General features: G+C 32.0%; 1 non-coding gene across 1 annotated transcript; it reads left to right on the forward strand.

The window, feature by feature from the left end:
- The first annotated feature begins 1,196 nt into the window (after positions 1–1,196).
- On the forward strand, positions 1,197–1,268 carry TRNAD-GUC. Its single transcript has one exon. It is a non-coding gene; the product is annotated as a tRNA-Asp (tRNA).
- The last annotated feature ends 13,097 nt before the right edge of the window (positions 1,269–14,365 follow it).

The raw sequence follows: 14,365 nt of genomic DNA on the forward strand, positions 1-14,365 counted from the left end.
CCGTACGTTTCAAAGTAACGTTTCCAAACTACTTAATTAAAATTTGGGAATTAATTTCTTTAGGTATACCTAAATTTATTTTTATTAATTTTATCCTTTCTGTTGATTTTATTATTAATTAGCGTATTAATATTTTTGCATAACATGAAATTGAAAGTAACATAAAACACTAACAATAATATTTTAAGTTATTTTAGTTCGAGTTAGGTTTGGATGAAATATTAACACTCAATATCTGAATTGATATGACATATACCATAACTTCAAATATCTTAACCAATAACAATTCGTGTTTCTCTGAAATATAATATTTGGTTTTGATTTTTAGCGTTAGTTAGAATAATGCAAATAATTTTAACTCTTAATGACAAATGTCGCAACACCTCCACAACATTGTTTCTCGAATCAACATTTATTTATTTTTCTACCTCAATAGGCAATATTGAAGCGCTTTAAAAGAATTGAATCTTAAGCGGAGTGGAACATCTCTAATTATATTCCACAAAAACGGAGTTATTAATCACATGCCTTGGTTACACATTCCACAACACGCACAATTTCATAATAAGGGTCGGAGTAACTAACATTTGATAAAAGTAGTATTTTAATTCAATTTGCATGCAAAACACATAGCAAATTAAATTAATTAAAGGGAATACTTAAATTAGTCAAATTTCGAAAATGCAGATTTAAGGCAAGGTCTTTCAATAATACATAGAGCGAAAGACTTGGGTCGTTTCACTAATCCTGGACTAGGACAACTGTGGATTAGATTAACACTCCCTTCATCAGTTCACCATATATCAATGTTTCATTGCTTGGCCACGCATGGACCAAGGCTGGGATTACGATCCTGTGACAGCGAACCCTCATGAAGGCAGAGCAGTTGCAGTCCCCTGGATACAAATTCGACCAACAATCATAAAAATAACCATTATTTAATTTTACTCCTCAATTCTACCCAACCCATTATTATACATTATAATTATATTTTACTTGGATTTATAAATGTACTTTTAGTTTGTTGAAGACGTCCCGTCCATTATATTAATCCATTGAATGTAAATATGAATATAAATGGGTCTTGAATGTTTACATCATAAAGTAATATAATAAAATGAAATCTTATGGCCACACGCACCGTACCATGGCGCGCCACATTGGATTGGGTCTGCTCGGATTCATGCATTGCACAAGTCGTTGTAGTATAGTGGTGAGTATCCCCGCCTGTCACGTGGGAGACCCGGGTTCGATCCCCGGTAATGGCGTTGAGTTTTTGCGTTTAACTCTTCAAAGTAGAACAAAGCAAAGCTTAAATAAACAAAAGAAATCTGACCTGCCGGATTCGAACCAGCGACTTAAGGATTTCAGCTCAAATTTTTACTCCAACTACAGCCCTCCGCTCTACTAACTGAGCTAAAGTTGGGGCTAATAATACCCCTTATAGGGTTTCTAAGTGTATATGGATTAAAGCGAAATGAGATGCATGCAATTATATTGTTTGAAGTTAAATTTATAAGCTTCTTCCACTTTTCTCTACTTGCAGGATGTCTAATTAAATTACACTACCAATCTCTGCAATGCTCAACCTACACACCCAAATAAACATTCATAATTCACCAACAAACAACCTTTATTATTATTATTAGGGTTAAGTTGCACACAACGAGAATAAAGTTGATGCATATGCAACATATTTCACACCTCTTATAAAGTGGTTATTTATATTAGTTCAAAACTACATATATTTTTTTCAAAGTGGAACAAAGGCTTTAATTACCAAAACCGTACGTTTCAAAGTAACGTTTCCAAACTTCTTAATTAAAATTTGGGAATTAATTTCTTTAGGTATACCTAAATTTATTTTTATTAATTTTATCCTTTCTGTTGATTTTATTATTAATTAGCGTATTAATATTTTTGCATAACATGAAATTGAAAGTAACATAAAACACTAACAATAATATTTTAAGTTATTTTAGTTCGAGTTAGGTTTGGATGAAATATTAACACTCAATATCTGAATTGATATGACATATACCATAACTTCAAATATCTTAACCAATAACAATTCGTGTTTCTCTGAAATATAATTTTTGGTTTTGATTTTTAGCGTTAGTTAGAATAATGCAAATAATTTTAACTCTTAATGAAAAATGTCGCAACACCTCCACAACATTGTTTCTCGAATCAACCTTTATTTACTTTTCTACCTCAATAGGCAATATTGAAGCGCTTTAAAAGAATTGAATCTTAAGCGGAGTGGAACATCTCTAATTATATTCCACAAAAACAGAGTTATTAATCGCATGCCCTGGTTAGACATTCCACAACACGCACAATTTCATATTAAGGGTCGGAGTAACTAACATTTGATTAAAGTAGTATTTTAATTTAATTTGCTTGCAAAACACATAGCAAATTAAATTAATTAAAGGGAATACTTAAATTAGTCAAATTTTGAAAATGCAGATTTAAAGCAAGGTCTTTCAATAATACATTGAGCGAAAAACTTGGGTCGTTTCACAAAGCCTGGACAAGGACAACTGTGGATTAGATTAACACTCCCTTCATCAGTTCACCATATATCAATGTTTCATTGCTTGGCCACGCATGGACCAAGGCTGGGATTACGATCCTGTGACAGTGAACCCTCAGGAAGGCAGAGCAGTTGCAGTCCCCTGGATACAAATTCGACCAACAATCATAAAAATAACCATTATTTAATTTTACTCCTCAATTCTACCCAACCCATTATTATACATTATAATTGTATTTTACTTGGATTTATAAATGTACTTTTAGTTTGTTGAAGGTGTCCCGTCCATTATATTAATCGATTGAATGTAAATATGAATATAAATGGGTCTTCAATGTTTACATCATAAAGTAATATAATAAAATGAAATCATACGGCCACACGCACCGTACCATGGCGCGCCACATTGGATTGGGTCTGCTCGGATGCATGCGTCGCACAAGTTCTTGTAGTATAATGGTGAGTATCCTCGCCTGTCACGCGGGAGACCCGGCTTCGATCCCTGGCAACGGCGTTGACTTTTTGTGTTTAACTCTTCAAAGTAGAACAAAGCAAAGCTTAAATAAACAAAAGAAATAAAATAAAAGAAATTCGACCTGCCGGATTTGAACCAACGACCTAAGGATTTCAGCTTCGATTAGTACTCCTACTACAGTCCTCCGCTCTACCAACTGAGCTAAAGTCGGGGCTAATAATACCCCTTATTGGGTTTCTAAGTGTATATGGATTAAAGCGAAATGAGATGCATGCAATTATATTGTTTGAAGTTAATTTTAAAAGCTTCTTTCAGTTTTCTCTACTTGCAGGATGTCTAATTAAATTACACTACCAATCTCTGCAATGCTCAATCTACACACCCAAATAAACATTCATAATTCACCAACAAACAACCTTTATTATTATTATTAGGGTTAAGTTGCACACAACGAGAATAAAGTTGATGCATATGCAACATATATCACACCTCTTAAAAAGTGGTTATTTATATTAGTTCAAAACTACATATATTTTTTTCAAAGTGGAACAAAGGCTTTAATTACCAAAACCGTACGTTTCAAAGTATCGTTTTCCAAACTTCTTAATTAAAATTTGATAATTAATTTCTTTAGGTATACCTAAATTTATTTTTATTAATTTTATCCTTTCTGTTGATTTTATTATTAATTAGCGTATTAATATTTTTGCATAACATGAAATTGAAAGTAACATAAAACACTAACAATAATATTTTAAGTTATTTTAGTTCGAGTTAGGTTTGGATGAAATATTAACACTCAATATCTGAATTGATATGACATATACCATAACTTCAAATATCTTAACCAATAACAATTCGTGTTTCTCTGAAATATAATTTTTGGTTTTGATTTTTAGCGTTAGTTAGAATAATGCAAATAATTTTAACTCTTAATGAGAAATGTCGCAACACCTCCACAACATTGTTTCTCGAATCAACCTTTATTTATTTTTCTACCTCAATAGGCAATATTGAAGCGCTTTAAAAGAATTGAATCTTAAGCGGAGTGGAACATCTCTAATTATATTCCACAAAAACGGAGTTATTAATCACATGCCTTGGTTACACATTCCACAACACGCACAATATCATAATAAGGGTCGGAGTAACTAACATTTGATTAAAGTAGTATTTTAATTTAATTTGCGTGCAAAACACATAGCAAATTAAATTAATTAAAGGGAATACTTAAATTAGTCAAATTTTGAAAATGCAGATTTAAGGCAAGGTCTTTCAATAATACATAGAGCGAAAAACTTGGGTCGTTTCACTAAGCCTGGACAAGGACAACTGTGGATTAGATTAACACTCCCTTCATCAGTTCACCATATATCAATGTTTCATTGCTTGGCCACGCATGGACCAAGGCTGGGATTACGATCCTGTGACAGTGAACCCTCAGGAAGGCAGAGCAGTTGCAGTCTCCTTGATACAAATTCGACCAACAATCATAAAAATAACCATTATTTAATTTTACTCCTCAATTCTACCCAACCCGTTATTATACATTATAATTATATTTTACTTGGATTTATAAATGTAAATTTAGTTTGTTGAAGGTGTCCCGTCCATTATATTAATCCATTGAATGTAAACATGAATATAAATGGGTCTTGAATGTTTACATCATAAAGTAATATAATAAAATGAAATCATATGGCCACACGCACCGTACCATGGCGCGCCACATTGGATTGGGTCTGCTCGGATGCATACGTCGCACAAATCGTTGAGTATAGTGGTGAGTATCCCCGCCTGTCACGCGGGAGACCCGGGTTTGATCCCTGGCAACGGCGTTGAGTTTTTGTGTTTGACTCTTCAAAGTAGAACAAAGCAAAGCTTAAATAAACAAAAGAAATCCGACCTGCCTGATTCGAACCAACGACCTAAGGATTTCAGCTTAGACTAGTACTCCAACTACAGTCCTCTGCTCTACCAACTGAGCTAAAGTCGGGGCTAATAATACCCTTTATAGGGTTTCTAAGTGTATATGGATTAAAGCAAAATGAGATGCCTGCAATTATATTGTTTGAAGTTAATTTTAAAAGCTTCTTTCACTTTTCTCTACTTGCAGGATGTCTAATTAAATTACACTACCAATCTCTGCAATGCTCAATCTACACACCCAAATAAACATTCATAATTCACCAACAAACAACCTTTATTATTATTATTAGGGTTAAGTTGCTCACAACGAGAATAAAGTTGATGCATATGCAACATATTTCACACCTCTTAAAGTGGAACAAAGGCTTTAATTACCAGAACCGTACGTTTCAAAGTATCGTTTTCCAAACTTCTTAATTAAAATTTGATAATTAATTTCTTTAGGTATACCTAAATTTATTTTTATTAATTTTATCCTTTCTGTTGATTTTATTATTAATTAGCGTATTAATATTTTTGCATAACATAAAATTGAAAGTAACATAAAACACTAACAATAATATTTTAAGTTATTTTAGTTCGAGTTGGGTTTGGATGAAATATTAACATTCAATATCTGAATTGATATGAGATATACCATAACTTCAAATATCTTAACAAATAACAATTCTTATTTCTCCGAAATATAATTTTTGGTTTTGATTTTTATCGTTTGTTTGAATAATGCAAATAATTTTAACTCTTAATGATAAAAGTCGCAGCACCTCAACAACATTGTTTCTCGAATCAACCTTTATTTATTTTTCTACCTCAATAGGCAATATTGAAGCGCTATAAAAGAATTGAATCTTAAGCAGAGTGGAACATCTCTAATTATATTCCACATAAAGGGACTTATTAATCACATGCCTTTGGTTACACATTCCACAACACGCACAATATCATAATAAGGGTCGGAGTAACTAACATTTGATTAAAGTAGTATTTTAATTTAATTTGCATGCAAAACACATTGCAAATTAAATTAATTAAAGGGAATACTTAAATTAGTCAAATTTTGAAAATGCGGATTTAAGGCAAGGTCTTTCAATAATACATAGAGCGAAAGACTTGGGTCGTTTCACTAAGCCTGGACAAGGACAACTGTGGATACAGTTGCAGTCCCCTGGATACAAATTCGACCAACAATCATAAAAATAACCATTATTTAATTTTACTCCTCAATTCTACCCAACCCGTTATTATAGATTATAATTATATTTGACTTGGATTTATAAATGTACTTTTAGTTTGTTGAAGGTCTCCCGTCCATTATATTAATCCATTGAATGTAAATATGAATATAAATGGGTCTTGAATGTTTACATCATAAAGTAATATAATAAAATGAAATCATATGGCCACACGCACCATACCATGGCGCGCCACATTGGATTGGGTCTGCTCGAATGCATGCGTTGCACAAGTTGTTGTAATATAGTGGCTTGTATCCCCGCCTGTCATGCGGGAGACCCGGGTTTGATCCCTGGTGACGGTGTTGAGTTTTTGCTTTTAACTCTTCAAAGTAGAACAAAGCAAAGCTTAATCAAACAAAAGAAATCCGACCTGCCAGATTCGAACTAGCAACCTAAGGATTTTCTCAAATTAGTACTCCTACTACAGTCCTTCGCTCTACCACCCACACGAGCAAAATGCTTCAGTGCCTTTTACACCCACACGTGAAGCACACTGTGCTATTAGGCCAGAGTTATGATGGTCCTTTTTCGTCTGTTTTCCTTCGCTCTACCACCCACACGAGCAAAATGCTTCAGTGCCTTTTACACCCACACGAGCAAAATGCTTCTGTGCCTTTTACACCCACACGTGAAGCACACTGTGCTATTAGGCCAGAGTTATGATGGTCCTTTTTAGTCTGTTTTCGAGATTTAGTGTCGCCGCCTTAACCTGATTCCTATCGCGACCTCTTACCCGGTCCCTCTTGGCGTTGCATGACTAAGCAATATTGTGTGATTCGAGCACTGGTGGCCTTGTGCAGGGTCAGCCGGACATGCATTATGATTTTGCAAATAGGGAGAGGGGGGGGGGGGGGGGGGGCGACTCATGTTGTTTCTTATAATTCTTTACCCCATACTATTATTAGAGTACATGGTTATTTACGTTAAAGAGAGAGCAAGATTTTCGCACATGAGAATCAGAATCGGAATGGGAATCAAATACTTGGTAATGATAATAGGTTTTGGTGAAAGTATGTTGCATGTTTGGTAGTAAGGTGGAATTGGAATGATTACCAATATTGATGTTTGGTTATGTATGATTTTATAATAGGAATAAAGGTTTTAAAAATACAGGAACAAAAATCTAGACAATTTATTCAAATATAAAAACCTCCAAGCCACCAATATGAATAAAAAAATAAAATAAAAATTCTAAAAGAACTAATCCAAACTTAAAAATCAAATTACCAATTAAGAGAGGGAATAATTGAATGAAATCCTTATTTTATCAGGGAATGAGTTTCCTAATTAATGAGATAATCAAATCCCATAGTAGTGTTCTAGAAACTTGTCAACCAAACAATAACAATGACTTTGATTCCATTCCTAATAGCTAAACCATGAACCAACACTCCCTAAATGTTAATCACCATAATATATATTGAATGCATCCAATGTGTAAATAATCATGATATTTAAATTAACTAGAGAATAATATTCTTCAAAGTTGAAACAGATAGGTGAGGCTTACCCTTACTACATGTTGGGTCATGATCTTCCCAAGCATCTTAGCTGTGCTTTCATCTCATTGTTTCAGACAAGACATTAAATAATTTAGATATTTGCAGAACTGCAAACTGTCAAGTCCTCTTCTGTCCAATATCACAAGGGAGACAAAACACTATTGTTTAAGCTTTTCAAGAACAAACATTTTTCATTGAGAAAATGCCAAACAAAAAATGGAAGGACTTCCACAATAAGCTTATCTTCTTAGACACAACTATAATAAGAACAATGGTTAGCCTCCAAGTAACTGGAAATAAAAGACCAATCAGTAACTGCCAAATAGGTGTAGGGTAAGCCTCGGTGTATAAGCCGGCTTGGACATGAGGAAAATAGTTAATACCATTTACTGGCATTTAGGCATAGTTCACCCAAGCAGGCCTCAAAAAGAAATAGCGATATTAGGGGAGTTAGCAGTCCACTTTGGAGCAAAATCTGTCAAATGATGATGTTAATCTCCTTGCTCTTCAGAACCAATCTTGTGCCCACCAAAAGCGACGAAACTGTCCTGTGATGGAAAGTCCTGCAGAAATTTGAATTCCAAACATGAACAATCAAAAGTCAGGAAAAAAAAAAAAAGACAGAAAAATAAGAAACAAAATAAATTTTTAAAAAATAGAATTACAAGTTGGCTAAGCCGAAAGTCAGGTGGAGTGTCTAGTATCACTACTGGAAATTATGGAATTTCCGACCACCTGAAAGTGATCTTAAATCAAGTCAAAAGCCTTGTTCCAACCACTTTTGGTATCCGGAAAAACCTTTGTTGCTATTTCCGACCACTTTTTGGACTTTTTGGTATAACTAAATTTAAGATCATTTTCAGGTGGTCGGAAATTCCATAATTTCCAGTAGTGATAATGTTGGCTGGATCAAGCTCATAATCTTGGCACTCTTCTAAATCTTTTTTCAAAACCTCCGCCCCCAGGCATGCATAATGATCAGAAAGACGGGTTTTGCACTTCTTTTCTTTGTGGTTTTGCTGATCCTCCCTATTTGGAGATTGGCTCAAGATAAATTCATCACACAATGATATATATTCCGAAAGCTGCTGCGAATCCATTATGTTCTGTGATCCAATTTCATACCATTTCGGGTCATCACCAGCTTCATTTTCATTTTCATTTTTCACCTCCATTTCATCATTTTGATTCTCAGTGATTAGGTCATGATTACCAGACTTCTGAAATGGAGTTTCCATGTGGTCTTCAATGTAGTTCACCTCCTGATGTTGAAGTGTAAAGCAAATAAGTTGAATATATATTCTTGCATGAGAATAAACATTAAAGCAAAATATTTACAAAGCAGAAGAGTTTCAAGGAACACATATTCAGGCCTGTTATACATAATGTTAGACTAGGGTCACTCAATTGGGCTATAATGCACATAGATCAAACCACACTAAAAGAATAAAAGATTGAATCCAACCAATTAGCTAGTCTAACCCATGGCTTTATAAACCTATATATTCTCACTTATGTTATCAATGCGGACTCTTAACACTCAACTCAAGTGGACAACTGGACCATTTTGAAGTGTGATTTTGCATTCCTATTTCACAAATTATCATCCCTTGTCAATACCATTTGAATTAGTATGCTACCTTGGTTCTTGGAATACATTATCTCCTCCCTTAAGAATGGAATGTTAGATAATAATATGACTAACAAGAGGAACCTGACTCGTTACAGCGGAAGCTTTAGGATCATCTGAACTTCCCTTGCCATAGTTGCCACGGGATGGTAAACCTGCAGGATAAACGTCAGTGTTTTGTCTACCACTTCTCTCCCGAATACTCGATGGTGCGTGTATACTGAACACAGGAGCTGTGGGAGGACTATTTTGCTTAGAAGCCTACATGTCATCAATGTAGGCAGATATTCAGTTAAAGCTTAACTGAATATCCTGAGTTGCCTAACAGATTAAGTCACTAACTGACTTAATCTTCCACTTGCACCACAACCACCCAATAATACAATATATTATAATATATTGTATTTAGGGAAAATACTTACATTCTCCCACTTGGTGCAAGTACTGGCACAACCTTCATTAAAGAACAAAACACATGAACCACAGTAATATGTCATCTACTAATCAAGTGAGTAATATCTACGATGATCACATGCATTTAAATTCCCTAATTTAGGTTCTTTATGAACAAACCCTACGTTTATTCTTAGTCCCTTAATGGATGTTTCTCAAAATATATTATGTGCACAACTGAAGGAAGAAACCATCCAAATTCACTGTATGATCTCCAAAATCTTAGAAGCATGCCTTAAGTAGAGAACTCTTAATGTTAGCATAATGCTAACTATATTCTATGACTTGTTTATAAGTTAACATAAACACTACCTCTAACAGCTAAGAGCTTGGAGTTGACACGTCTGTCACTCCCACTCATTAAGATAGCCAAAGGATAGTCAAGTCATAGAAACATTCCAATAACTTAGACAACAAACCAAAAAAGTCTAAGTCCATAATTTGGAATCTTAAACATACACCAACTTCCCAAATAATCTCAAGTTCCACCTCGAAATTAATTGAACATTTACGAGTCTTACTTATCTTACAAAATTGTTTTGAGCGTTACAAACCAAAAATGGCCCAGGATCAATTTTGAAGAAACTAAAGACTCTTCAATCGCTAAAGAATTTATTAATTGAAAGTGCACCACAAGTTAAATGCTTTCGTTCTAATAAATTCATTAATATTGTTACAACATTTTCATAAATATGTTGTACAACCAAACATTCAATGAAATGAACTTATGAATTATAAGAACAAAAAACTAAATTAATACTTGTGGACTTATTGCTAGACGCACAATCCAATTTGGAATGTATGAGAACAATTAAATCCATCAGCTTTAGTGGAGTATTTAATGATCTTTTTCTAAATGATCACTCCCACTGATTAAGATATTCTTTAGCCAAATTAATGATATAGCACTCATAATTGATTTGACCAACTAAATAATGAAGATATAATTCCCCACCATTAGTTGGGCACACTAAATAATCAATATTTTGTTCCAATTATAGTCCAACTAAATGAATGATTAATGAGGGCATGATTCTCCACCATAGTTGGACATACTAAAATAATAAAATACGCGTTCCAAAACCAAGTTGGAATTCGGCTCAGAAGATATATTTTGTTATTGGAATCCATAAGAGGTATATCATACCACGCAACTTACTATAGTTAGTCCAAATAACCAAGCTTCGTGAAAAATAATTAATAAAAGGTGTATCTAAATTTTGGGAAGTGACTAAATACATGTTTTGCCAATGCAAACCACGAAACTTAGAATTATAATTAAACTAAATTTATAAATTCTAAGAAATTGAGATAAAGTTATTATGGGTTGATGAATTTATTGACATAAAACTTGCCTGTGGGCTAAAGTTTTAATTCTATTAAACTCAATTAAGAAATCCTTATGATAATATTTTAATCTCAATTACTAAATGGCTAGAAGAATCTAGTGACATAAAACTTGCCTGTGGGCTAAAGTTTTACTCAATAAGATCCAACTGAAATTTTATGATGAAACAATTATCAAATGAGTTGAAGAATCAAGTGACATAAAAACTTGTCTGTGGGCTAAAGTTTTAATTCAATTAGATTCATTACAACCATTATGAGAAAAAACTTAAGATGCTCCTTATCTTAATCCCTGTGGGCAAATTAAGATATATGACCTAAAGTTTACATCATAAAATTAAGCTTCATGATAGAGGTGGAAATTACTCATAAAGTAAGTAAAATTCTTTATTCCCGAAAATTACTCATAAAGTATTCCTATCATTACTGATAAAACTACTAAACTACATTCCGATACATAATTGCCTGTGGGCTAAATTATGATCATAGTTCAGTATTTCATCATAATTAATCATACAAATATAACGAAATTGCCTGTGGGCTAAATTCCATCATATTAGATACAATTAATCACAATTGATATGTCTAGAACTTTATGTGACCCTAACAACTCAATATATAATTTTAACTGATTAAGAATGCTGTGGCTACTCCCCAACTAATTAAAATTATAAGATCACTGACATTTATCATTGCCATCTTTATGTGATTTGAACTTTAGACAATTTTTAGTAAATTAAAGATGTTGTGGCTACTCTTTAATTAATCTAAAATTGTTATCACTTGGCAAAAGGGGAATTTAAAGCCTAACAAACAAATTAAGCCAACAAATGAAAGACAATTATTAGGTATACTCCCAGGAAAGTTGGTCGAGACGAAGCTCGGTTAAATACCAACTCCTTAGACAGAGTAGCGTCGCAAGGGGACTAGTAGCAACAAGGCTTTTAAGCCAGGGCCATAGAACTAGTATTCCTCCCAAGAAACTTCCCTAAGTCATGCGTTCTCATGTTTGAAGTAAAACTGTTTGGGAGATCTATAAAATTGTAGATTCACCTATGAATAAGGCTTTAATCGATGAAAAAAATTAACGGACTAAACGTGCTTAAACTCAGACACTACCGCAACTAAAGTTTTATGCATAGGTCCAACTTAATAAGGAACTAATATAATTTCATCCTAAAGTATGTATTTCTAAAGGCATAATAAAATTGCATAACTTAAAAAAAAAAAAAAAAAAAAAGAGAATATTATGCGGTGGACAAGTATGCATAAAATCAAACATTAAACTCATATATTCTAAATAAATTGCATAAACCAAAACAATTTTAAATATGAGCAATAACCTCAAAGTATACAATTAATATTCTAAACTAGTATGATTTCTAACCAAAGGAAATCCAAAATTTGAATAATAATGTAATAGATATATACTTGAAAGGTTAAAAACTATAAACCCACGTGAAAAAGTTTTAATTGCATAAAATCAACTTTGTGAGAAACATGCTAAATTCACAAATATCAAGTCATAGTATATGTTTTATTCATAAATAAAAAAAATCACAAAACCTAATTGCATAATTAAACTTTATATTATGCACTTAATGTGATTAAAAGCATAAAACAATCTAAATAGTATGAAAAACACCAAATGTGTATTCAATTATTCATACTTAACTAAATGTGGGCAATAACATCTAAAATCGTAATTCAAATACTAAATAAATTATGGGATCGATGTATAATAATGCCTAGAAAACATATTTTTCCAAAATTCTGAATTGATTAAAAAATCACTCTCCAAAACTCAATTAATAATATTATTAATGGCAGAAAATTGCAAATAAACCAAAAAAGGCAATAAATAGCCATAATAATAGTATTATGTTAATTTGGAGGCTAAATATGAAAAAAAAAAAAAACAATAGTTAAAACTGTTAAACTTTAGAAACATTTTCGGATATAACTTTAAAATTTAATAAAAGAAGTCCGAAAATAAATGTCACATAAATCAATTTGGAAACAATTTATGTCTTAATACCATAAAAAATAATGGTATCATTAATTAAAATATTAATAGTAATAAGGAGCATTATAATCACTATGAACATTTTAATAATGACAAACATGGTAATACATATCTTAATGTTTCCATTTTCTTAAAGATAAAATGTGACCAGTAACAGTTATAACAGTAGTTACCAATAATAATAAACTGTAAACTGCAATTAATGATTTGCGTACCGTAATGATGCAAACTGCATCTATCGATAACACTAACCTCGATAGCGGAGAAAGCTTCCAAAATCTCCCATCTTCACGGAGAGTTTAGTTGAATCGCCCAATAGTACGTAACAGTTTATTGGTAACACTTAATTACCATTATTAATAATAATGAAAAATAAAGTGACATGGGTAATCTTACCAATGTACCAAATATAGTAGATTAACATGAATGAATAATTATTATGAAAGGTAATACATGAGATTAGCCCCTAAACTTAATAACAATAATTAATAATGCAAACTAATGATATTTGCAATTAAATGTAAAACTATAATTAAGGGATGCTAAATACTAATCTCAATTTACCACATAATAATATTAAGAGTAACATGTTTGGATTAATTTAAAAAATATACAAAGCATGTTTGGATTTTGCAAATTAATATATTATTAACTCATAAATACTAAATAAATTGCAATAATTCAAGCAATTTAATATGCACATCAATATTAAATTAAGATTCAAGTAGCAAATTTAATACTTAATATTTGCTCAAAATTGAATAATAATTTAATTGTGAATATAATGCCAAAATTGAGAGAAAACTAAAAGGCATTAATACAACTCTCAATATTAAATTAAAATTCAAATAGCAAATTAAAACTTAATATTTTGCTCAAAATGAATAATAATTTAATTGTGACAAGAATTACTGTAATGATATTAATAATGGCAATAATTTAATCACAAATAATGCCATAATTAATCTCAATTTTGAAATTTTAATGCCAAAATTTTAAAAAATAAAAACTAAAGGGCATTATTATTTCAAAACAAACAATTACTAATATTTACCATTTGCCTAAACAATTTACAATATTAATTAAGGTAATATTAACATGGTAATATTAGACTAAATAATCACCATTTACCAAAATTAATATATATAAATATTAAATATAAGGCAAATAAAAAAAATGGTAAATAAAAGATAATTGCACCTTAAATAATGGCGTACCAGGAATCTCCT

This window comes from Ipomoea nil, unplaced genomic scaffold (assembly GCF_001879475.1).
Source record: "Ipomoea nil cultivar Tokyo-kokei standard unplaced genomic scaffold, Asagao_1.1 scaffold3056, whole genome shotgun sequence".
NCBI classification, from domain to species: domain Eukaryota; kingdom Viridiplantae; phylum Streptophyta; class Magnoliopsida; order Solanales; family Convolvulaceae; genus Ipomoea; species Ipomoea nil.